This window comes from Notamacropus eugenii, chromosome 4 (genome assembly GCF_028372415.1).
Source record: "Notamacropus eugenii isolate mMacEug1 chromosome 4, mMacEug1.pri_v2, whole genome shotgun sequence".
NCBI lineage: Eukaryota > Metazoa > Chordata > Mammalia > Diprotodontia > Macropodidae > Notamacropus > Notamacropus eugenii.
The window spans coordinates 11914548-11938264 of NC_092875.1; the positions used below are offsets into that span (position 1 = coordinate 11914548).

At 44.8% G+C, this 23717-nt stretch overlaps 2 long non-coding RNA genes across 2 annotated transcripts; one reads left to right on the plus strand and one right to left on the minus strand.

Moving 5' to 3' along the window:
- Positions 1-263: 263 nt before the first annotated feature.
- LOC140498971 (uncharacterized) lies at positions 264-17076 on the minus strand. The gene is made up of 4 exons (XR_011965232.1): positions 16983-17076; positions 16278-16362; positions 15471-15606; positions 264-460 (listed from the first exon to the last, which is right to left on the minus strand). It is a non-coding gene; the product is annotated as an uncharacterized lncRNA (long non-coding RNA).
- Positions 7413-20181, plus strand: LOC140498970 (uncharacterized). Its single transcript, XR_011965231.1, has 3 exons — positions 7413-8683; positions 9353-9558; positions 12247-20181. It is a non-coding gene; the product is annotated as an uncharacterized lncRNA (long non-coding RNA).
- The last annotated feature ends 3536 nt before the right edge of the window (positions 20182-23717 follow it).

Here is a 23717-nt window from a genome sequence, read left to right on the forward strand (position 1 = left end):
AAATAACTTCTTTTCATTTCAGATTACCTGTCCCAAGGAAATACTGAGCTTGGAAACAGGGTGACAGGTCCTGAAAGGTGTTTGAGGAGAAAAGAGAAATCCACCTGGGTAAGAAATTTCCAAACCTGCAGGCTCCCAGGGCTCTCCCAGGCCTGGCTGTCCCCATGCCCTCTCACCACTTCCCTCCACCCAGGAGGTTTCTGGGCCTTCTGCTGCTAGAGATAACCTTTGAAATGTAAACGAATTCATTTTGTATTGTCTGGAACTATAACAAGGACTGAAGTCCCATAATTCATCCTGGGGGATCAGGAGCAGGGATCGCCAGGGAGGTTCATCAAGATGTCTCCACCCAGTTCAGGTCTGGGTGCCACCTTTGAGAAGAGCTGCTGACGAATTGGACCGCTTCCAACGGAGGCAGTGAGAATTCGAAGGACCTGAAATCATGCATGCCCTCTGCAGACTGAAGAGACAAGGGAGTGTTAGAACCAAATAAGAGCATTGATTCAAATTCAAGTCACATCAGCAAGCATTTATTAAGCACCTACTGTGTGCCAGTCACTGCCTTAAGCATTCAGGAGATGTGAAGAACTGCAAGAAGTAGCCCCTCTTCTCTGGGAGTTTACAATCTAATGGGACCGAGAGGATGGACAAGTTACTCAAGCATGGAGTTGGGAGATCATGAGTGAGGAATAGAAAGGAGACCATTGTGGCTGGATCATAGGGAGCATGGGGGGGAGGAAAGTGTAAGAAGATTGGAAAGGTAGGAGAGGGCCAGGTTGTGAAGGGCTTTGAAAGTCAAACAGCACATTTTGTATTTGATTCTGGAGATAATAGGGAGCCACTGGAGATTGTTGAGGAGGGGGGAGACATGGAACAAATCACTTAAAGTATCTTGAAAATATTACTTGTTATTATTATTAGCCTTAAAAAGAGGAGACTCGAGGAACATAGTGGATTTCTTCAAGTATTTGTGATTTGATTTGTTCTACTTGAACAAAGGGCAAAACTATGAGGAAAGGGTAGAAGTTAGATAAAGTCAGATTTAGGCTTGGTAGGGGGGAGGGGATGTACTAACAATGGAAAGTCTCCGAGAATGGAATGGGCTATCATGGAGGCAGTGAGCTCTCCTTCACTGAAGGTCTTCAGGCAGACTGGATAGCCAGTTGCAGGGACATTGGAGAAGGGACTCTTGGTCAAGGAAAGGTCCTTTCAGCTCTGAGGTCCTGTGATTTCAGATGCATTCCTCCCAGACTTCCCATTCAGGAAAAGTCAGAAGTGAAAGAGCACAGCCATTCTGTTCTTCTCCAAAGCCATTTCTTAAAAATGGAGGCTATGCTGACGTATGATTGAGGAAACTTCCTAACAGAGAACCCTTGAATGATTGATTAGTGGTTGGTTGGCTGTTGTCCATTCTCCAAGAGGACCAAAATGACATCACCATGAGTCAAGATTCAATGTGTCCAACTGTGACTGATCAGACCAATCCCAGCTCAGAAGGCTCTACCACAGGTCAAGCACAAGTAGTCCATGTGAACATTTGGAGTGGATTCTCTAAATTTGGGCATCCTTCATCTTCTTTGAGCTACTTCAATTCTGCTTTGCTCCTAGAGCACAGCACCCCTTCTGATATGGGCACGCCATGCTGAGCAGTCCTGTGCCAGTATCTCCTGTGTTGCACAATCAAATCCAAAGTTCTCGAGAGTGTCCTTGTATCACTTCTGACCACCATATGAATGCTTGCCCTGTATGAGTTCTCCATAAAAGTCTTTTAGGCAAGTATAACTTCGGCATTTCAAACAACGTGGACAGCCCATCAGAGTCGCACTCTCTGAAGCATAGTATGAATGCTTGGCAGTTTAGTTCCAGCAAAGACTTCAGTGTCTGGTACCTTATCCTGCCAGGCGATCCTCAGAATCTTCCTAAAACTATTCAAATGGAAGTGATTCAGTTTCCTGGCATGGCACTGGGAGACTGTCCATGTTTCACAAGCATATAACAATGAGGTCAGCCCAATGGCCCTGTAGACCTTCCATTTGGTAGTCAGTCTAATACCTCTTCTCTCCCATACTTTTCTTTGGAGCCTCCCAAACACTGAGCTAGCTCTGGCAATGCATGTGTCAACCTCATTGTCAATGTGTACATCCCTGGAAAGTACGCTACCAAGGTAAGTGAACTTATCCACAGCATTCAGAACTTCTCCATTTGTTGTAACAGATGGTTCCATGTATGGATGGTGTGGTGGTGGCTGATGGAGCACCTGTGTTTTCTTGGTGTTAATTATTAGGCCAAAATTAGCACAGGCAGCAGAGAATTGATCCATATTGTGTTGCATCTCAGCTTCAGAGGCTGCACTGAGTGCACAATCATTTGTAGACAGAAAATCATGCACCAACACTCCCTCCACTTTGGTCTTGGCTTGTAGCCTTTTCAGATTGAAGAACTTACGATCAGTACGGAAGTTGACCTTGATGTCGTGTTCATCCTCATTCATAAAAGGGAGTGTCCAAGGCCAATACCCTGAACTTTCCAAAAACACCAAGAGGATTTTCCCACTGGAAGCCAGGATCCTTCCTCCCATCCTGGGGCAACAAAGGACCAAGAGCATGGTTTTATCAGAAGAGAGGTGGCCAAGGGGGCGAGCCAACAACATTCCTAGCAGGGAGGGAGTTTCCCAGGCTAAGATGGGACGTGCTCTCCATGCATCACCAAGCCTTTGTTGTCCCAGGCAAAAGGCAGTTTGGCCATTTTTATGTAATCCTTCTTAAAGAACATGTGTGGGGGAACGTAAGTGCATGGAAATTTTTCAAGGTAAAAAACATTAAATTTAGAAAAAAGAAAAAGCTATAAATTTTATTATTAACCACAATTTAAAACAAGGTAAAAGTATCTCAAGCCACTGAAAAGAGTCATAAGAACATAGAATTTGGAACTTTAAAACTACCTGGTCCAGTACCTTTATTTTACACAGAAGAAAACTGAGGCTGAGCAATAAACATGATTTGCTCAAGGCGGGGCAGCCCATAGTTAACAGAGGCAGGATTTCAGTCCAAGTATTTGACTCTAAATCCAATGGTGTTGGACTACATAATTTATCTTTCTGCTAGACTTGGAAATTCCACTTCCTTCCCCCGCCAACTCTGCTCATTTTGTCATCCCCCTGCCCAACCCTCACACCAGAAGTGCTAATCCTCCTTGAACACTCAATATGCCCCAGTGTCTGAGCTACTTGCCCAGCAACAACTGGTAGGTAGGGGCTCATGAGCCACGGTGTTAGGAGTAGACAGTCAGCACCTGAGAACCAAGAACCTGAGGGAGCATCTACTCTCCTAGAGACCCAACCTATCAGGGCTGATGGAAGCTGGGAAGTAAATCTGATGGAATGCTATCAGGAGAAAGTATAGATCTGAGATTCTTCTGATTAAAGGTTGGGTATTGATGAGATCACCAAGAATGGAAGAGCATAGAAGGAAAAGAGAAGGGGGCCCAGGACAGAGTCCTGGGGCACACCTCCACTTGGGGGGCCTGACTTGGGTGATGATCAAAGAAGACTGGGAAAAAACAGAAGTCAGAGAGGAAGAACAAGCAGGTAGATATGATGGATTAGCAATAACTCAGATTTCCATAATGAGAGAGAAATGAGTATTTCTCTCTTATATTAATAATCAATAATTGAATCAGGTACCAAGCTTTTTCAGAAACCTGTAGGGTATTCGAGATTTTGAACTGAAGGACATTGCTGATGGATGAGATTACCCAAATCACCAGGGAACACGTTTTTTGATCCTGGATGGGAGACTCACCCAACTAGAGAACCTAATTTAATCTAAGGTGCATTCTAGACTTGAGTGGGAGTAGATCCTTTGTCAAGATTGGGGGTGGACTGGGAGTGAGAGTGATCAAAGTCATGGCCCTCAGACCCTCATTCCTCCTTCTCATTAATTGTTAACCCATCAGAGTTGATTGCCACTCTCTGGAACACCAGCTCTTCCAAGGGCATACAATTATTGAGTGGTTCCATGAGGGGTCTTTGGCATTCACAAGTGTCACTGACCCTTTTATTAATTATCTGCTAGCATGACTAATAAAATGATTAATTACCCAGAAATTATATCTCTCAAACTTTTTATATGTCACAATAATGATGCAAAGTTAACAAAGTGTTTTCTTCACAAGTGAAAGGTATCTTGGTATGGTAGAGAGAGGGCTAAATGCATAACCAGAAGACCTGGGTTTGAGGCTAGACTTTGCTACTTGCTTCCTGTGTGACCTTAGGCAAGTTGCTTACCCTGGACCTCAAATTCCTCGTCTATAAAAGGAGGTTGGACTGATTGACCTCTAAGGTTCCTTTCAGGTCTAAATCTATGACCCCATGTACGACTTTGTGATATAGAAATGCAAAAATTGTTTTCAGAGCTGTAACTAACATGAAAGATTGGCATTTCACCTGAGGTACCAACATCTATGGGCCTGGACTACCATGCCCAGTTATCATTGCATGGCATCCCCTCATGGGCCCACCACAGGGTGAGTGCCAGATCACCCACCCCCCTCATGGGACTGAACCCATGGTCAGACCATCCCCTAAGCTGCTTCTCCCCAAAATAACATCTTTGCCCCAAATGAGAGGGTCTCTAGTCCCATCTCCATAGGCCTCAGTTTCCTCATCCCTAAAATGAGAGGGCTGGACTAGATGGCCTCCAATGTCTCTTCTAACTTCTATGATTCCATGACTAGAATCCAGTCCTCCCAGCTCTGAGGCAAATAGCTTTCTTGTTATGTTCCATGTTGTCTCTGTCCATCTCAATCGGTCCCTTCATCATTCCCTGTTTACTTCTTAAAGACGCCTATTCACTGAATGGGCATTACCTTACTCTAAGTGAGTACCTGAATAGGCCAAGGTCTCCCACTGCATCCTGGGCCTTCTCCAGTCATCCTGATGAATATCTGGTCACTGGATCCAGATGGCTTAGGAGGAAAAAGTGAGGCTGGTGACCTTGCACAACCCTCCCTCATTCAAAGCAAAGTCGAGTGCAAGTCAGGTCATCATTTCTCTGATGGTATGGTCTTCTTTGGAAATGAAGGACAAACAGCCTGGCTCAGGCTCCCCTTCTTCAAAGCCTTCCTTGACCCCCCTCCAAATGACAATCTCCCTCCTCAAATTCTAGAGCTCTTTGTCCAGATCACCCCTTTGCCCCCTTACACTCTAACCTCCTTCATCCCTCCTGGCTTTGTGTCATCTGCCAATTGGATGAACATGCCCTCTACACATTTATCCAAGTCATGGACAAAAAGACAAACAGTAGAGACCTTCTTCCAATTCCAGATGGAGCCATCAGTGGCTGTTCTCTGAGACCAGCCATTCTCCTGGTTCATAAGCTGCCCGGGTGAAATATTCCCAGCCCTCATTTCTCCATCTAATCCACAAGAATTACATGAGAAATTTTAGCAAATGCATTTCTCAAATCTAAGGAAGTTACATCAACTTTCCTTCACCTACCTTCCAGGAATGTGGTGGGGACCAAATGATAATGTCTGTAAAGGGCATAGCACAATGGCGGCCTAGGGTTAGGGTTAGGGTTAGGGTTAGGGTTAGGGTTAGAGTTTTAGGGTTAGGGTTAGGGTTAGGGTTAGAGTTTTAGGGTTAGGGTTAGGGTTAGGGTTAGAGTTTTAGGGTTAGGGTTAGGGTTAGGGTACGTGCTTAATGAAATCTTATTCCATTCCATTCCCTTACTCTATAAGATTAGTGAAAGAGTATCCCCTGCCTCCTTCTGGTCCTAAAACATCTCTGTGGTGGACCAGAAGAAGACATGAAATATCTACATAGAGTTCAAGGGTAAAACTATTATTATAAACGGGAGGAGAATTGGGTTATGGCATAATCTGCTCTTTAAAATGTGTATTAATTTTTTTGTTTCTACGTCACTGTCATTTCCACGCATTTCACCCGTTCTCCATCGCCAACTCAATAAAACTGACATCGCCTTGCCTGACGGTCAATGTCATGCTGCACGACCAGGTCTTTTCTTCTCTTGTGAATGGAGGGAGGCACATCTCTTCATCACTTCTTCAGAGGTGAAGATTGGCCATTATAATTGGAATTGGCCTGCATTTGGGGGGCTAATTTTTGATAGTTTTTGTTCATTTTTTTTCACTTAAAAAATCTAGTTTCTCATCCCCTTGCCTCCTCCAACCCATGGGGAAATAAAGCGAAAGAAAAGTCTTGTACCAGTTGTGCAGAGTTAAGTAAAATGGATTACTGCACTGGTCAATCTGAGGACAGGTCCAAAAAAGGTCTCATTCTACATCATGAGCCTATCAGCTGAATCAGGGGGCAACAAACATTTATAAAGTGCCTACTATGCGCCAGGTACTGTATTAAGCATTTTACAAATATCTCATTTTATCTCATGATAACCCTGGGGGAAGGTGCTCTTCTTATCCCCAAACGGGTAGGAGACAGACTTCATTATCAGTCGTCTAAAATCTGATTGGTTGACTTAACATCGACTTAAATGTTCCAAAGTTGTCTCTTTACAATGTTGCTGTCATTGTATATGTTGTTCTCCTGGTTCTGCTCTCTTCACTTTGCATCAATATGTGCAGATCTTCCCAGGTTTCTCTGAAACCAGCCCGATAGTATTTCATCACAATCATAGACTTTCATTTGTTCATCCATTTCCCAGAGGATGAGGGCACCCTGCCCGCAGTTTCCAGTCCTTTGCCACTACAAAATATTTTTAATCTTATGGGTTGTTATCCTGTTTCTTTGATCCCTTTGGGAGATAGACCAGTTGGTATCACTGGGTCAAAGGGTAAAATCAGACTAGTAACTTTTGAAAAATAGTTCCAAATTTCTTTATTTTTTAATATTCATTTTTTAATTTTTAGTCCCAAATTATTTTCTTCTTCTCACTCCTCTCCCAAGCAATATGCCTATTGTACATATGAAGTCAGGCAAAACATATTTCTACATTAGCCATGTTGTAGGGGGGAAAAGAAAGAAAAATAAAGAAAGTGGAGAAAATGTACTTCACTCTGCACTCAGGGTTCCTTAGTTCTCTCTCTGGAAATGGATCGCATTTTTCATCATGGGTCCTTTGGAATTGTCTTAAATCATTGATCATATAGCTAAGTCTTTCACAGTTGATAATTAGTTTCAGTGTTGCTGTTACTTTGTGCAGTGTTCTTCTGGTTCTGCTCACCTCACTTTGCATCAGTTCATATAAGTCTTCCCAGGTTTTTCTGAAACTATCCCCTTTATCATTTCTTACAGCACAATAGTATCCTATGACATGCATATACCACAGCTCATTCAGCCATTCCTCAACTGATGGACATCCCCTCAATTTCCAATTCTTTGCCACCACAAAAGGAGCTGCTATGAATATTTTTTGTACATGTGAGTCCTTTTCCCTTTTCTTTGATCTCTTTGGAGTACAGATCGAGTAGCAGTACTACTGAGTCAAAGGGTATGCACAGTTTTGTAGCCCTTTGGGCATAGTTCCAAATTGTTTTCCAGACCAGCTGGAGCAGTTCACAACAGGTTTAACCATGTCACCTCCCTCACTCAACAAACTCCAATGGCTCCCCATCACTTCCAGGATCAAATATAAAATCCTCCATTTGACTTTCAAAACCCTTCCTAACTTAGACCCTCTTTACCTTTTCAATCTTCTTATACCTTACCCCCAAATATTCTTCCATCCAGTGATACAGGCCTCCTGGCTATGCCTCATTCTAGAGCAATGGTGGAGAACTTTCAACCTTGAGGTGACATGTAGCCCTCTAGGTCCTCAAGGGTGGCTGCTCTAGATACTCCATCTCCAGACCCCAGGCATTTTTCTCTGGCTGTGCCCCCTGCCAGGCATGTTCTGCTTCCTCATCTCTACCTCCTGTCTTCCCTAGCTTCCTTCAAGTCCCACTAAAATCCCACTTTCTACAGGAAGCCTTTTATCCCCCTTAATGTTAATAGCTTCCCTGTTGATTATCTTCAACTTATCCTATATATTTTTTGTTTCTACAGTGTCATTTGCAAGCTATCTTCCACATTATTCCTCAAGGAACTGGCCTATCTTTTTCCTTTCTTTGTATCCTTAGCCCCTCCCCCACTTCCCATCACCCCCCACATAATAGGGGCTTGTTGTTTTGACTTATTCTTCTCTAGCCCTAAATCAACTCATCTATTAAAAAAGATCAAACGACTTTCAACAAACTCTTTTTTTAAATAACCACAACTCCCAAACCCCCCAGCCCTCTGCCCCTCCATGACTACAACAATGATTTCCTCACCTGATTTAGGTAGGGATTTTCGGTCCTGGGCACAAAGTGATTTTTCCACATTTTTTGTTGTTGAAAGTTTCCTATTTTGGCACAGAACATTTTGTGAAGGAAAATGGGGGCCCTGCCATGGAATAAACTGGCTACTCACATTGTGTTTTTAGGGACAGAGAGTAATTTTTGTTGGATAACCTTTATCCCAAAAGCGTTCTCCCCACTGACTGGAAACCACAGGTTATAAATCATAGAGAGTTCTCAGGAAGGACCAGGTGGTCCCTTTGCCACAGATTCCCAGTAAATAACCCATCTCCATTTCCAAAACACAGGCTCTGGGCACCGCTGATTTCCCTGAATATCCTGTTAGTCCAGCATGCTGCCTGAAACCTGTACAAACATCAGTGTGGAGGTAGGAGGAAGCATCTCTTAACTGGAACCAAGCTCATCCTCCAAACCTGAGCTCAATGTCTTTGCTTGGCCTTCACACATGGAGCTGGGGGCTTGATACTAGGCTCATAGGTCCATAAGAGCTGGAAGGAAGGGACCTCAGTGGTCACTGAGCCCACCTCCCTCATTTTACAGAAAAGGAGACTGAGACCCAGACAATGGCTTTTCCAAGGTCACACAGCTAGTGACAGAGGGTTACACTCAGGTCTTCTAATTTCAATATGGGGGCAGGGGTCAATGTGAATAGATGCAAAGAGAAACGAGAGGAAAAGATGATCATTGGGAATGAAAAGTATTCTGCAGCACAGAGTATGTATAGAGGAATTATAAGAAAGAAGACTAGAAAGAAAAGTTAGAGTCTGATTATAGAAGGCCTTGAATGCCAGGATCAGGAGTTCATATATTGAGGAGTACTGAAGCTTTCTGGGTAGAGGACCAGAGCGCTACATTAAAAAAACAAAGAATATTTTCCTACAAAACCAAGAGTATCAGGGGAAGAAAAGTGATAGAGAGGACAGTGCAATCACAGTTAAAATTCTGCAGGGTTGAGGGTAGGGTGGTATGAGCCTTGTCAGTACAAGGACAGAGACATGAGTCATTTCCGAAGCCACCTTCCTGTTCATCCTCACAGGGATGAAGATTGTACTGCCTCCTCTCTCAGCAGAACTGGACCAGTGGTTACTTCAGGTTGATGGAGGACTACAAGGTAAATATGAAGAGAGTGGTCTACCTGGAGAAAAAACCCCCTTCTCAACATTGGAATCCTGAGGCAAAGCCCTGTTCATTCATCCCATGCTAGTTACAGCTCTATGGGAAAAGTTACTCCATCCCTAACAGGTAAGCAGTCAAAGAATTTGAACATGCATTTTTCAAAAGAAGAAATATAAACTGTCAACAACCATATAAAGGAACCCTCCAAAACACTAGTTTTTTGTTGTTGGGTTTTTTTTTTTTTAAGATCAATCCAATATAAAATTACTCTGAGGTTCTACTTGGTCCCCATTAGACTGGAAAAGGTGACAAAAGACAAAAGTGGTCCATGATGGAGGTGTGGGGAGAAGATGGGCACACTAATTCTCTGATGGTGGAATTGGGAGTTGATCTAACCATCTTGGAAAACAATTTGGTATTATGCTCAAATAAGTTACTCAGCAATGCACATCCTTTGACCCATTGCTAGGCATGTGCCCCAAGGAGGTCAAAGACAGCAGAGAAGATCTCATATATACAAAAATATTCACAATAGCACTTTTTTATGGTAGAAAAAGGTTAGAGAGTAAGCACCCATCTGTTGGAGGATGGCTGAACAAATTGTGGTGTATACATACAATGAACTATATTAACATGCCCTAACATGGCAAATTATGAAGAATCCAGAGACCCTTCTATGAATTATACAGAGTAAAATAAACAGGATCAATGAAATAATTGATGCATTAATCACGCTCATGTTCAGGAGAAGAACACATCAAAAAAACATCAGAACTATAATCAAGGCAGTCACCTGCCATGACTTTGAGGATCCATGGTAAAGTCTTTCATCAGGGAGGTGGTGAACTATGGGTATAGGATGAGGCAGGTGTTGTCAGACATGGCCAATGTGTTGAACTGTTTCGATTAACTTTATTTGTTACAAAGGAAAGTTCACCACATGTACAAAAATATTTATAGCAGCTCTTTTTGTGGTGACAAAGAATTGGAAATTGAGGGGATGCCCATCCATTGGGAATGGCCGAACAAGATGTGGTATATGAATGTAATGGAATACTATTGTGCTATAAGAAACGATGAGCAGGCGGATTTCAGAAAAACCTGGACAGACTTACATGAACTGATGCTGAGTGAAGTGAGCAGAACCAGAACACTGTACATAGTTACAGCCACATTGTGTGATGACTAACTTTGATAGACTTGGCTCTTTTCCTCAATGCAAGGCTCTAAGACAACTCCAAAAGATTCATGATGGAAAATGCTATCCACATTCAGAGAAAGAATTCGAGTCTGAACGTGGATCAAAGCATACTATTGGCTCTCTCTTTTTTGTTTTGTTTCTTCTTTCTTATTGTTCATTCCATTGGTTCTAATTCTTCTTTGCAACATGACTAATGTGAAAATATGTTTAATGTAGATGTATATATAGAACCTATATCAGACTGCATGCCATCTTGGGTGAGGGGGACAAGGGAGGAGAAAGAGGGGGAGAAAATTTGAAACTCAAAAGCTTGTGGAACTCAGTGTTGAAACTAAAAATAAATTAATTTTTAAAAAAAGAAGGGTTCATTGGATATTGATAGCAATAGGAAAAGGGCCAGAGCATAATTAAATATTATTTTAAAGTTCACTCAGGTAGTGGCATGGGGGATAGAAAGAATAGGAGATAACATGGAAAAAGGAAAACAGGAGAGGTCTAACGTTGGAAAAGGGAATTCAGGGCCAGAAAAGGGAAATGACTTAAACCAGGTCACACAGATAGTGAGGGACAGAACTGGGATTTGAACCCAAATTTTCTAGCCTTAAATCCAGTTCATAAAGCTACCTCCCATCTGATTTGTTCTACATGTATCTTTTACATACATAGACGCACTCTTGGCTTGTTCTCTCCCCCATGAGAATAAAAGCTCCCTTAAGGCAGAGACTTATTTTTGCCATCCTTCTTGTCCCTAGACCAGGTCATTGATTGACTGTTGAATAAAGTGGAATCAAGAACCCCAGCAAAGAGCCTGGGAAGTAGATATGAGCATTACAGTTCATTAGACATAAGCTCATTAAGGGCAGAGACTGTCTTTTGCCTCTTTTTGTATTTCTAGCACTTGGCAAAGTGCCTGGCACATGGTTGGTTGTTGTCCTTCATTCTTGAAGAGGACCAAAATGGTATCACCATTGTAAAGTCAAGTCTCAATGTGTCCAACTATGGCTGAACAGAGCTCAGAACACTACCACAGATTGGGCACAGATAGTCCATGTGAATATTTGAAGTGGATACTCCAAATTTGTGCATCCTACATTTCCTTTGTGCTGTTTCAATTCTGCTTTGCTTATGGAGCACAGCATCCTTTCTGATGTGGGCACACGATGCTGAGTGGTCCTATGTCAGTGTCTCCCATGTTATACAATCAAATCCAAAGTTCTTGAGAGACCTTGAGAATGTCCTTTTATTGCTTCTTCTGACTACCATGTGATCGCCTGCCCCATGTGAGTTCTCCATAAAATAGTCTTTTTGGCAAGCATACATTTTGCATTCGAACAACATGGTCAGTCCATCGGAGTTGCGCTCTCTGAAGCATAGTTTGAATACTTGGCAGTTCAGCTTGAGCAAGGATCTCAGTGTCTGGTACCTTATCCTGCCAGGTGATCCTCAGAATCTTCCTAAGACAGTTCAAGTGGAAGTGATTCAGTTTCCTGGCATGGCATTGGCAGACTGTCCATGTTTCACAGGCATACAACAATGAAGTCAGCACAACAGCTCCGTAGACCTTCAGTTTGGTAGTCAGTCTAATACCTCTTCTCTTTCATACTTTTCTTTAGAGCCTCCCAAACACTGGACTAGCTCTGGCAATGCATGTATCAACTTCATTGTCAATGTGTATATCCCTGGAAAGTACACTACCAAGGTATGTGAACTTGTCCACAGCATTCAAAACTTCTCCATTTGTTGTAACAGATGGTTCCACGTATGGATGATGTGGTGGTGGCTGATGGAGCACCTGTGTTTTCTTGATGTTAATTATCAGGCCAAAACTATCCCATATAGCAGAGAGTTGATCCATACTTTGTTGCATCTCAACTTCAGAGGCTGCACTGAGTGCACAGTCATCTGCAGACAGAAAATCATGCACCAACACTCCCTCCACTTTGGTCTTGGCTTGTAGCCTTTTCAAACTGAAGAACTTACCATCAGTAAGGTAGCTGACCTTGATTCCGTGTTCAACCTCACTGAAAGCATTTGACAACGTGGATGAAAACATCATGCTAAAAAGCATGGGAGCAAGCACACAGCCCTGTTTCACTCCATTGGTGACTGGGAAGGCATGAGAGTATTGTCCACCATCCAGAACCTGGGCAAACCCCCATAATGAAACTGATGTGAAATACTGATGAACTTCTCTGGGCAATCGAATTTTGACATAATTTTCCATAAACTCTCATGACTAACAGCCTACATAGTAGGCACTTAACAAATGTTGATTGATTGGGGCCCTAGTGACTGGAAGTCAAGATACTAAAACAACCTTTTCTCTCTGCCAGTACTTCTTATATATTTCCGGCTAAGGCAGGAGGCAATCCAAGCGCTTTTTCTCAGACCTTCTCCTTCTTGACCTCTGTGCGGGTCATCTTGCCGCTGTCTCCTCCCTCTGGATGCTCTCTCCATGGGTTTTCCTGACACTGCTCTGCCATGATTTGCATCCTCTGACCTGCCTGACTAATCCTTCTTAATTTCCTTCTATGGATTCCCCTATCTGTCCCAGCCCCCACGCACTAAAGCACTCTCTTTCCCTTGTCTCCCACATCTCTGTACCTGCTCCTCTTCTCTCTCCTGAGCACGTCTCATGTCTCCACCTAACTGGCTATTGGACATCTTCACCTTGATGTCCCTCAATCACCTCAAACTCAACTGGTCCAAAACAAAACTCATTCTCTTTCACCCTAAACCTAGCCCTTTTCCAAACTTCCCATTTCTGTCGCTGGGGACACCCCCATTCTCCTGATGGTGTCCTCAACACCACCATAGCTTTGCCATCTGGAAGTCCTCCTAACCCATCTCCTGAATCGCAGCTAGATTAATCTATGTAATGCAACTCCATACAATCAGACCCCAATTAAAGGTACAATGGACCTAGAGTCAGAGAAACCTCAGACACCTACTACTGTGTGATCCTGGGAAAGTCTGCCTCAATTTCCTCAACTGTAAAATGTGAATAATAGCAGCAGGGTTATTGTGTGGATGAAATGAGATATTTGTAAAGTAATATGCAAAGCTCAAAGGCAGACATTATCATTATTATTACCATTTCCCATCCAAGTCTCCCACTACCGCCCTTCACATAACTACATTCTGGCCCATAATGCCTCTGCGCCTTCACTTACATTGTTTCCTGTGAGAACCAAAAGAGATGTAGGAGGGGAGGAGATGGGGAAAGGAGGAGGCCGGAAAAGGAAGAGAAAGAGAGATAAAGCAGAAGCAAGGAGAAGGCAAGGATGAGGAAGGCTTGGAGCTGGAGCAGTGAAGAAAAAGGTGGAAGGGAAAAGGAGACAGGGTGACCCTCTGCTCCTAACAGTCCCAAAGCTGTTTTCCTTTCTTTTAAAAGCTTATTTCTGTGAACTTTTCTCTGCTCACATCACTGTTCTCTCTCCCTCCACCCCCCTTCTTCTGTCTCTCTCTCTCTTTCTCTGTCTTTCTGTCTCTCTGTCTCTCTTTGGGTCTCTGTCTCTCTTCATTTCTGTGTGTGTGTGTGCGTGCACGCGCCTCTCTGGCTTTCTCTGGCTCTCTCTCTGGCTCCATCTCTCCCCCCTCTCCCTTCCTCCCTTATATTGATAGAGAATTGGCTACAGAACCAGGAAGATCTGGGTTTTCACCCCACCTTGATCACACACTGGCCGTGTGACCCTGGACAAGTCCCTTAACCTCTGCTCCATACAATTCTCTAGGAAGAGATTTTGACTTCAGTAGTAGAGGGAGTTCGCTCATCTGGGAATTTCCCTACCGAGGGAGATCACAGGTCCATCCCCTATTTCATATTTATCAGTGGATGTTCTCTGGAGCTCTGGACTGGACTCCCTCTCATGTCTATCTGAGTCATGTCATCAGCTCCCAAGGGCCAGATTCTCATCTCTGCCTTCTAGCCTTCTGGGTCTCCACCTCCAGCCTGAATCTGCCTCCTAAACCTTAGTCTTGAAACGCCAGCAGTCTGCGGGCGCCTCAACCCCGTTCTTCAAGTCGGAATATCTTATCTCCCCCAATACACACTCCGGGTATCCCTAATTGCATGGAGGGCATTGCTGTTCTTAGTGATGTCATCCAAGATTGTCACCCTGCAGTCACCTTCAAATCTTCACTCTCCCTCACTCACCAACACTTCCTTATGCATAGGCAGCTGAAGCCTCAGTGGGTAGAGCACTGAGCCTGGAGTCAGGAGGACCTGAGTTCAAATCCAGCCTTAGGCACTGTGCTAATCATCTTCTTCACAACAATCCTGGGAGATAGGTGCTGTTGTTAACCCCCTTTGCACAGATTCGGATGAAGCAGACAGACGTGGGTGACTTGCCCAGGGTCTCACATCTAGCAAGTGTCTGAGGCTGAATCATGATACCATTGATAGAATTAAGGAAACCTGGAGGACAAGCCTTCTTCTTCCCCATCTAGTCAACATATCTCAAGTCTGCTTCCTCTCCACTCTTACCAGGGACCCTAATTCAGGTTCTCCCCACCTTTAACAGAGATTATTGCAACAATCTCCTAATTGGACTCCCTGCGTCTAATGTCTTCCTCTTCAATCTATTCTCTCTGTAGCTGCCAAAATTATGTTCTGGAAGTAGAATTCGACCAGGTCACTTCCTGGCTCAAAAGTCTCTAATGGCCAAAGGCAAATCCATCTGTTTGGCATCCGATACCCTTTACAAGTTGGCACCAGCCTCTGAGTTGCACATCACTCTGTCACAAACTCTTTGTTCTAAACTGGCCACGTGCTGTTCCTTGAACTCAGTACCCCATCCATCTCCCACCTCCATACATTTGCATAGGCAGTAAGTACCTGAAGTCTGTAATGCTTTCCGTCACCTTCTCTATGCTTGAGAATCCTCAGTTTCTGTCAAGGTTCATCTCATGAGATATCTGCTATTCGAAGGCTTTCTTGATCTCTTTCATTGTGATGTTTATTCCATAAAGACCTTTTTAAATGTTGAATAACAAGATCTAGTTCAGCTATCATTATATTATCATATATAATTCTTGTTATTTTTTCATTATTACTTTAAATACCTGAGGACAGGCATGGGGTGGTTGAGTCTTTTTGTCTTTGTATACCCAGCACCTGGCAGATTCCTTGGCACATCGCAGGCACTTAATAGATTCTTATTAAATGTCATCGAATAAGTCAGTTCATTAGATAACAGTAATATCTAGCGTTCACAGAGTACTTCAAGGTATGCAAACCACTTCGCACAGATTATCTCATTTAATCTGATCCTCTAAACAACTCTGTCTGGCAGGTCCCATTTTACACATGAGAAAACGGAGGCTGACAGTGCTTAAGTGACTTGTTCAGGGTCACACAGCTCAGTAAGTGTCTGAAGCAGAATTTGAACCTGTCTTCTTGACTCTGAGCATGATGCTACCTTGCTCCCCAGACGGAGGAAGACTTGAATCTGTATGGGATGGGAAGGAGACTAGGGAAAGCTCCTAGAGAAGGTGGTACATGAGTCATGTTTCAAAAGATGGGGAAGAATTCTCAGAATGTCAGAGTCAGCAAAGCCCTCGGGTGCCGGCCAGTTTGCTGCATACCTAACTACTCCCTTGAACAACTCATCTGCCTGGGCATCCAGCCAGCCCTACTACCCACCTTTGGAGAGCTGCAATGAGAAGTGTCTCCTCACATCCAGCCTTGCAGTTTTGTCCACAGTTCCTGGTGCTGCCTCCCAGGACCCCTGAGAACAAGATTGACCCCTCCTCTAAATGACAGCTCCCATTCCCAAGAGTCTGTACATCTCCATAGCCTTCAGCTGAGTCCTCCCAAGTCATGGATTCAAGGCCACTGGCTGGACTGATTGCCCTCTCCAGACCCACTCCAGCTTGTACATGCCCTTCCTAAAATGTGGCACCCAGAACTGAACCTAATGCTTAACCTCAGTTTCCTCAACTGTGCAGTAGGTATAATAATAGTGTCTACCTTGTAGGGTTGTTGTGACGATCAAATGAGATAATATTTGGGTTTTTTAAAAAGCACTTAACACAATGCCTGGAACATGGTAGGCACTTTAGAAAAATTTTTTTCCTTCCAACACACCAGGTGGAGACTGACCAGGGCAAAGGACAACAGTATTCTACTTATCTGTATGATCACTGGATCTGAGATTTAGATCCCAAAGGCATCTGATCAGATCAGGAAACTGGAGGGTCAGAGAGGGTAAATCAAGGGTCACCTAAGGTGACCCAGCTAGCAAGGGGCAGAGCAGGATGCTGAATGAAAAGAGGGAAGGCAAAGGGCTCCCGGATAAAAATGAAACCAATGGCGCCACCGCAGTCCCCCAGAGCCCAAGAAATCCACCTTGGGCTGCTCAGGAAAGGGAGTGAGCCATATCTGGGCAAACCCCTGCCAGGTCCTTCCTTTGCCTTCTCAGCCCCTGGGGTGGAGGCTAGGTGTGTGTAGCTGAGCCCTGATAGATCTCACAATGGCCACATTGTGACCAGGCCACCGTGATAGGATCTGATGGGAAAAAGTCTGGGGGCCCCTCGAGAGCGGTTCCTGTTGTTTATAGACTGTTTCCTGCCCCCTGAGCTAGGCGGGAAGCCGCAGAGGGCCATTGTGTGGAGGGCACAGCGGGGACTGTGGTAAGGAAAGCAGGATGGTGAGTCCTGAGCAGGGGTCACAGGGCCTTGGAATCCCAGAGAGAGTGGACCTGGAATACCATCCTGCCTCTGGAGATCCCCCTCCCTCCAGACTGGAACACCTCCAGTCTAATCCCTTCCTAAAGACCAAGGGCAACCCCCTTCATTTTACAGAGAAGGAAACTGAGGCCCCACAGAGTTTTAGTGACTGGCCCAAGGTAACACAAGTAGCCGGGCTGGGGATGAAATTAGAACCCAGGCCATCTGACTCCAAAGGCAGCGCACTTTCCAGAAAGTGATCCTGATCCCTCAAGCATCTTCTTTTCTCTCAACAGCCAGCTCGGACTATGATTTTGGGACTCCCTTGTCTATCTATCTCTAGTAAATCAATCAGTGAACATTTATTAAGCACTTACTTTCTGCCAGGCACCAGGCTATACAAAGAGAGGCCAAACCCAGCCCCCTGTCCTCAGGTCACTAGATAGATTGGAGAAGCCTTGAGGGCAAGGGATTGCTTCATTCTTTGTCTGATTCCTAGTGTCAGATGCAGAGGCATTTCCCGAAAGCTTGCTGATTGATTGATTGATTGACAAATCTGTGATTCAGGGGAAGTAATGGTGAGCTGACTTCAGTCTCTCCGCACTGTGCCCTGTCCTATATACCATGGCTTTTTGGCCTAACCAAACGATGGTTGACCATTCCCTGAATGGGACTTGGGTCTCAATGCCTGGTCCAGTGCTCTATCTGCCCTATCTAGCTGCTTCTCGGAAGTTGTTCTAAAGTTCTTGGAAGCCTTCCATGAGCTAGTCCCTAATCTGGCTGGGACCCTCCCTCCCTCTGAATCCCCACAGTGCACTGTGTTGGCAGCTCTCAGTCGATCAAGAAGTATTCATGTGAGGTTATAAGATCTGATACGAAAAGGGACCTTATCTGTCCAGACCCTTTATGTGATGAGCAAGTGACTCGACCCGGGTCACAAATCAAGGAAGTGAAATGGGCAGGATGTAAGTCCCCGCTCCCTCCCCCATCCCCCAGCTTTGATTTTCCACATCCGGGCCCTTTTCATGGTGCTTCCCTGGGAAGGTGGGGGGCTGGGGAAGCACCCCTGAGATGCTTTCTTCCTGCTCCCCAAATTTTCCTAGATCCCTTCATCTGGATCTTTCCTTGACCCCTGTCCCTGCTTACTTAACTCTATGTAGGTTTGAACCCCAGGGAAAGATGTAAGGCCTCCCAGGGCAGGTGCTGCCTTGTTTTGCATTTTCAGGACACAGTAGGTGTGTGAGTGGGGGAGGGGGGAGAAGGGATACAATGAGATAACGTGAAAGTACTTTGCAAACGTTAGAATGCTATCTAAATACCAGTTGTTACTAATATTGTTGTTATAATGTACACACAAAAATTGCAGCATGAGGCTCAGGGACGCTGAAGCCAGCTTGATACTTAGAAAGTCAATTATCCGTGTGAGTGAGTATTTCTGTAGACAGAATTGTTTACAAGACTTTATTTACAGCTTTGTTGATTGTCTGGACTTAAAGAAAGTGTCGGGGAAAGTGTAAATAATGCAGATTAGACTTCAAAGATCAGAAAGCCGGTTGTTAAACATTAACCAGCATCCCCTTGGCAAAGAGGTTAGCAACTAGGGGGAAGATGAGGGAAGGCCCCAGGAAAGGAGTGGCATCCAAATTGACTGCTGGAGAAAGATAAATGGCTCCTACTTCCAAGAAGTGGAGATCCTTAATTAATGTGGGTTTAGGAAATTACTGAGGGCCTGGCTGAATCTAAATTCTGGGATTCTGGGAATGGAGGCTCCCAGGCTGTGGCCAGGGACCTTGCCTTATTCACTCTGCCAGGGTCACACAGCTAGTTAGTGTCTGAGATCCGATTTGAACTCAGATCCTCCTGACTCCAGGGCTGGTGCTCCATCCAGGGCGCCACCTAGATGCCCAATATTTAACAAAATAAATAGAAAGACAACAAAACAGATAATGTTAACGTGTGGTTTTCTAATAAATATGCACCTGTAGGAATTAATGTCCCCTCTTCTATCCGAGTTTGACACCGTTGTTCTATGAAATCACAGGATTCACAGCACGGGTTCGGAATCATCGTCTTTTCCGTCATTAACAACCCCAACAACCACCAACAAACTATACCAAATTTTACACCAGCATCAAGGGCAAGAATGCCCTGAGTGACTAAGGAGAATCACAGGCTGGCAAGCCATGTTGTTGTTCAGTCCTTTCAGTCCAGTCTGACTCTTTGTGACTCCATTTGGGATTTTCTTGGCAAAGATACTGGAGTGATTTGCCATTTCCTTCTTTAGCCCATTTTACAGATGAGAAAACTGAGGCCAACAGAGTGAAGTGACTTTCCCAGGGTCACACAGCTAGTGGTAAATGTCAAAGACCAGATCTGAGCTCAAGTCTTCCTGACTCCAGGCTGACTGCACCACCTGGCTGCCATGGAAGCCACGGTAATTAGTCACAAAATTGTGCATAAATAAGGCTGTGTTTTCAGTGGAGCAGTCATAGTAGAAAAAGTCCACAATTCTTGGAATGTTACAGACTAATGATATGTAAGAAAAGCATAGAGCTAAAACTGGAGGAATTGTTTGAGAAAGAAAATGAGTCCTGGAAAAGGAAGAAAAGGAAAAGGTTTTCTTTAGTGCCAGCAGCAGAAGCAGAAGCTATTTGATGAGCCAAAAACTTCCTGAATCAAGGTGGGACCTCCAGGGGAAATCCGAGCAGCAACCCTCCCTGAAAATCATGAGCATGGGCTCCTAGACGAGGACCAGGGAGCAACTTGAGCTGGCAGTGGTAGAAGAATGGAAGAGTTCCTAGACCAAGCAAAACTCCAGGGAAGCTGGAGTCAAGGACAAAAGCTTGGCTCTCCCTCTAGTAAAGGAATTTCCCTATTGATGTTTTGAGTTTCTTCTTTGAAAATGAGTCTGAGCCCCAATAAATCCTTATCTGATTTATAAGAAATGCCACCAAAATGCTCATCGGCAGCCTTGCTCACTAGGAGATGAACTTCTCGTATGTTTTAGAAGCAAACTTTGGATGCTCAGAGATTAACTGGGTGAGGACAGAGCATGACTTACCTTTCAGTAAGTCTACCAAGGTGAACCTAGTCCAACTGCTGCATAATCCTATGAGTGAGCAGGATGTACTGCAACCAGCTCAAGCCGGCTAGAGAGGGCCAGTTGGTGTGTGTGGTATGTATATATTTTTTTCAGTGAGCTGGTTGTTTAACATTTATCAGCAACCCCCCTTCAAGTAAGTAATACGTGTTTCCATGGTGACAAATTGCCTCCAGCACTCCTAATGACTAGTCATGGCAACAAGCATTTATTAACCGCTTACTGTATTAGGCTCTGGGGATATGTAGAAAGGAAAGTGAAACAATTTCTGCCCTCAAGGAGACAAAGACAACTAAATGCCAAGGAAATGCAAGGACACTTGGTGGAAGGCAGCTGATGTGGATGCAGAGAAGTGGGGAGCATCAGGTCATTGCTGTTCTTTGTTCTTGAAGAGGACTATGACATCAGAGAAGTGATGCCATGACTTGCAAGTGAATTGGATTTAAGTGAGGCAGGTCTGTGCAAGGTCACCAGCTTCACTTTCTCCTCCAGAGCCATCTGGGTCAAGTGGTCAGATATTGAACAGGAACACTGGAGATGGTCCTGGATGCAGTGGGAGGCGTCTGGAAAGACGTAGAGGAGACAGCCGGGGGGAGAAACTGAGTTAGGAGAGCATTCCAGCCCTGGGGAAAGCCTAGCCTGACTTTGCATGTTCCCTTCTACATCACCTCCCCAGTCCAGCCTTTGTACCTTGGCTCATGCCTGGTCCTCATCCCTGAGATGCCCTCATCCATTCTCATACTCCTTGACCAGACCTAGAGTCCTTCTCGTACATTTAAGCTCAACTCTCCCAGGAAGCTCTCTCTGATTGCAGCTGTTAGAAAGGTCTTACCTGGAATTAGGTAAGCCACTTCCCTTCTCTGAGACTTTATCTGTAAAACGAGGAGCTTTGACTGAATGATTCCTGCTATACAGCTAGCTCTTAATGCTCACTGAATGGAATTAAAGAGTCAGGTCATATTGTGTTTAATGCATGAGTCCCCTCTTCCCCTCCTGGACTGTGAGCTCCTTGAGAGCCGGAGACTCTCTCCTCTAAACTCCCACCTAATCCTAGAACCAAACACAGGGCTCTGCATACATCAGGTGCTTAATTAATGCTTGTAGGTCAGTCAGATTGGATGTACTGCTGATCTTTGAGTGGGGAAACAAGGTCGCTGTGTTTGAGGGCTGGAACATTTATAAAGCGGGAAGCAAAAACCTGAGAGTGCTGGTGAGTGGGACAAAACCAGGAAAATTCAAAGTGGGGGCTACTTCCTCCTCTTTCCCTGGTCCCGTGTGAGGGGGGGGGGGGGCATGTTGGACTGCGGATGTGAGACTTCCTCCCTAATGCAGACATGACTTATGAGCTGCAGCCTCTCTGCCCTTCCCCCCACAGCTTAGGGGGTGCCCTGCAGGCTCCTCGGCCCAGCGGGGGATGGGGCCATGGACCCAGCCTTCTCCTAGACAAAGAAATCTCCTAAGGACATTACAGCAAGAACCCTGGTGGCCAGGCTCCTCATCCCAATTGCTCCAGCTGTAAGTGGCCCTGGACCTTGCTGTCCCCTGTCCGCTGGAGCCCTTTCTTGTTGACTCTATCACCTCTTTGGTGATAGTCCTGGCATGGGAAGGGCTGGGCCAAAGCAGTGCCTCTGATTTCTGCCACCCTGGGGGCAGGGTCCACAACCAAGAGTTTAAGGATTGAGGCTGGGTCCTTGAATCTGATCACAAACTGACCACTGAGTGGTTGAGCATCAAGGGATAAACCTCCCCAAACTGACCTAGGCTGGCCCTTGCATGATAACGATAGCTAATGTTTAAATATGTTTATTACGTGCCAGGCCCTGTGCTAAGTGCTTTACAGGTATTCTCTCATATGATCCTCAGATGCTATTATTATCCCCATTTTACAGATGAGGAAACTGAGGCAAATAACTTGTCCAAAGTCTCTCAGCTAGTAAGTGTCTGAGGTTGGATTCAAACTCTCTGCAGCAGCACTTTGGGTAATGGTGGAAAGAGATCTGGAGTCCAAGCATCTGGGTTCAAATCCTAGCTTTGTCACTTACTAGCCATGAGACTCAGGATGTCACTTCCCCTCTCCTAACCTCAGTTTCCTCAGGTGTAAGATGAAGGGATTGGACTAGAGTCCCCTCAAGTCTCCAAAGAGACCTAAAGCAGGGCAGGACCTGAGGTCCAAAAGGGTCAGAACAATGACAGCACTAGATGATAACGATTTACCAACATGATCTCATATGATCCCCACAACTATTATTATCCCCATTTTAGGCATGGGACAACTGAGGTTCAGAACAGTGAAGTAATTTGCCCAGCTAGTAAATGAAGGAGTCGGGAAGGGAACTCATCTTCTCATCTCCTGTTTCCACTATACCATCTTGTGTCTTATGATCAGAATTCCCAGTCAAAGACAAGCTGAAGACTTGACTTGGAGAGAAACCTTAGCAGCCTCTTGGCCAATAGAGATAGGGAGTCGAATGTGGTGATCGAGGGGTGGTCATCAAATCAAGAAGACCTGCCTCAGACACCTTCTAACTCTGTGACTCTGGGCAAGTTACTCAAACTGCTCTGTGCCTCAGTTTCCTCATCTGTTAAATGGGAGTAATGACAGTGCTCACCTTACCAAAGGATCAAATGAGCTAATAGGGAGAGTGATATTGAAGGCTGACAAATGTCCCAAACCTTAATAATATTACGGAGCAACATCCTGAAAACACCCTTTAGTGAGGGAGGGAACACAGGTCACCCAGCTAGTCCAGAGGACCAGCCGGACCAGGACTCATCTCTCAGAGCTTGTCTGCCAAGTGGGAGATCAATCAATCAAATAACAAGGTTTTATTACTGCCTGTGTGCAAGGCATTGTGCTAAGTCTGAAGACACAAGAACAAAGATGATCCCTGTTTGCAATGTCCCATGGCTCTTGCCTAGGACCTGCAGGATTGAATATCAAATCCTCTGGCTTCTTCCTACCTCTTCAGTCCTCTCACACCTCCCTCCCCTCCACTCACTCTTCAGTCCAATGACCCTGGACCTTCTTGGGGCTCCTTACACAGGACATCATCTCCCCCACCCTGTGCCTTTGCCCCGACTGTTCCCCTGCCTGGAACAAGGGTCTTAGAGGCAGAACAGTAGTGTGCTGGTGCATGGGGAGGGAAGGGGAAGAGACATAAGTGGGACACACTTTTTTATTTAATCTGCATTTTGAACATTTTATCCATCACTTTTTAAGGCTGTACAAAACCATAAATCATGTCCCGATTTGTAGCATTTGCTGACTTCTGAGGTGTCAGTGTTGACCGATGAAAATTTAACTGCCTCTGGTAT